This window comes from Battus philenor, unplaced genomic scaffold (genome assembly GCF_028537555.1).
Source record: "Battus philenor isolate CCGP_79_NKW_IND1 unplaced genomic scaffold, ilBatPhil1.0.hap1 SCAF_36, whole genome shotgun sequence".
Classification (NCBI taxonomy): domain Eukaryota; kingdom Metazoa; phylum Arthropoda; class Insecta; order Lepidoptera; family Papilionidae; genus Battus; species Battus philenor.
The window spans coordinates 372,501-375,000 of record NW_027181700.1 but is presented as its reverse complement, the minus strand read 5'-3'; the positions used below and the strand labels follow the sequence as shown (position 1 = coordinate 375,000).

At 51.2% G+C, this 2,500-nt stretch overlaps 2 non-coding genes across 2 annotated transcripts in view; both read right to left on the bottom strand.

Annotated features, from left to right (window-relative positions):
• Positions 1-52: 52 nt before the first annotated feature.
• On the bottom strand, positions 53-209 carry LOC137927786 (5.8S ribosomal RNA). The gene has a single exon (XR_011107919.1). It is a non-coding gene; the product is annotated as a 5.8S ribosomal RNA (ribosomal RNA).
• An 816-nt stretch (positions 210-1,025) lies between these two features.
• LOC137927686 (small subunit ribosomal RNA) overlaps positions 1,026-2,500 on the bottom strand; it is a 1,904-nt gene continuing 429 nt past the window's right edge. The window contains exon 1 of the ribosomal RNA XR_011107832.1: positions 1,026-2,500. This exon is cut by the window's right edge and continues 429 nt beyond it. This is a non-coding gene — a ribosomal RNA (small subunit ribosomal RNA).

Genomic DNA, 2,500 nt, shown 5'->3' with positions numbered 1-2,500 from the left:
GCACGTAGCGCGCGTTCTACACCGAACAGTGTGGTTTTTATATTTTAACAGCCGGCCCTCAGACAGGAGTGGTCCTGGATATTTCTCCACGGACCGCAATGTGCGTTCGAAATGTCGATGTTCAAATGTGTCCTGCAGTTCACACTATGACGCGCAGTTAACTGCGTTCTTCATCGACCCGCGAGCCAAGTGATCCACCGTCCAGGGTAATGGTTTTTTCTTAATGTTGTTATTACTTACGGTAGCGGCCTACGGCTCTCGCCGTCGGCCACTTGATTGTCCGTTTTTATGTATTAACGTCGAAAGTTGGTCGAATTCATGTGCGCCGAGGCGTTCATAAAGAAACGGCACCGAAAAAGCTTAACGCCCCGACGCGAATCCTTTAGAATGATGAACGACGACGACCCGCGCACCCCCCAACGAGCTGGCGTGACGCACGACATTGTCATCTTTCTAACCGCTTAAATTTCGTTTTGTATAGCGCCAACCGACAATAAAGGGCCTGAGCTAGGCAGTGGGGATTTTCACCGCTTCGAACGCTCCGTTTGGTATGCCCCGGTCGGCGCTCGTCTCTCGGCGTTTTTCCGCCACCCGGCCGCTTCGACGGCGGCGGAGGCAGCGGCGGCGGTAGCACTTTCGACGAATGCCACCACCGCCACCGGCCACCGCCACGGCGCCGTCGCCGCTGCGCCGTTAGGCGTAATAGACGCTAGAGACAATTATTTCACATTTTATTTTTTATACATATATACAAACACGCACACACACACGCACGCACACGCGCGCGCGCTCGTCCGCATTAGATACGAACAGCAGCGCGCGCGCGTACGTACATATATATGTATATATGTCGTATATATATATCATTATGGATGTATTACATATATATATGTGTAAACACGGTATGTACGAAGTCGTCGTCGTCGTCGTCGTCGTCGTCGTCGCAACAGCAACAACAGCAACAGCAACAGCGGCGCAACAACGTTCGTGAACATATCACGCGTCTCGCACACATACACACACGTTAATGATCCTTCCGCAGGTTCCCCTACGGAAACCTTGTTACGACTTTTACTTCCTCTAAATGATCAAGTTTGGTCAACTTCCCAGCAACGCCGACGGCCGTGAAGCCACCGCGTGTCGGTCCGAAGACCTCACTAAATCATTCAATCGGTAGTAGCGACGGGCGGTGTGTACAAAGGGCAGGGACGTAATCAACGCGAGCTTATGACTCGCGCTTACTAGGAATTCCTCGTTTATGGGGGATAATTGCAAACCCCAATCCCCAGCACGAAGGAGTTTCAACGGGTTGCCCGGGCCTCTAGGCCAGGGAGAACATGCTGATTCCTTCAGTGTAGCGCGCGTGCGGCCCAGGACATCTAAGGGCATCACAGACCTGTTATTGCTCAATCTCGTGCGGCTCGAAGCCGCCGGTCCCTCTAAGAAGAATTTTAATACGTCGCCAGTGAGTTGCGCCACCGGAGCGGCGCACACCTAAATGACGACGCCTATTTAGCAGGCTAGAGTCTCGTTCGTTACCGGAATTAACCAGACAAATCGCTCCACCAACTAAGAACGGCCATGCACCACCACCCACCGAATCAAGAAAGAGCTGTTAATCTGTCAATCCTTCCGGTGTCCGGGCCTGGTGAGATTTCCCGTGTTGAGTCAAATTAAGCCGCAGGCTCCACTCCTGGTGGTGCCCTTCCGTCAATTCCTTTAAGTTTCAGCTTTGCAACCATACTCCCCCCGGAGTCCAAAATCTTTGGTTTCCCGGAAGCTGCCCGCCGAGCCATCGTAGTAACGTCGGCGGATCGCTAGATGACATATTTACGGTTAGAACTAGGGCGGTATCTAATCGCCTTCGAACCTCTAACTTTCGTTCTTGATTGATGAAAACACCTTTGGCAAATGCTTTCGCTGATGTTCGTCTTGCGACGATCCAAGAATTTCACCTCTAACGTCGCAATACGAATGCCCCCAGTTATCCCTATTAATCATTACCTCGGAGTTCTGAAAACCAACAAAATAGAACCGAGATCATATTCTATTATTCCATGCACGAAATATTCAAGCAGCATTTTGAGCCCGCTTTGAGCACTCTAATTTGTTCAAAGTAAAATTGTCGGCCCATCTCGACACTCACCGAAGAGCACCGCGATAGGATTTTGATATTGAACCGCCGTTTTACCGACGGCTCACCGACGATATGCTCCGCAGACGTGTCAGTATCACCGCGGATGCGGTGCACCGACAGCGCGGCGCACAAATGCAACTACGAGCTTTTTAACCGCAACAATTTTAGTATACGCTATTGGAGCTGGAGTTACCGCGGCTGCTGGCACCAGACTTGCCCTCCAATTGTTCCTCGTTAAAATATTTAAAGTGTACTCATTCCGATTACGAGGCCTCGTAAGAGTCCCGTATCGTTATTTTTCGTCACTACCTCCCCGTGCCGGGAGTGGGTAATTTGCGCGCCTGCTGCCTTCCTTGGATGTGG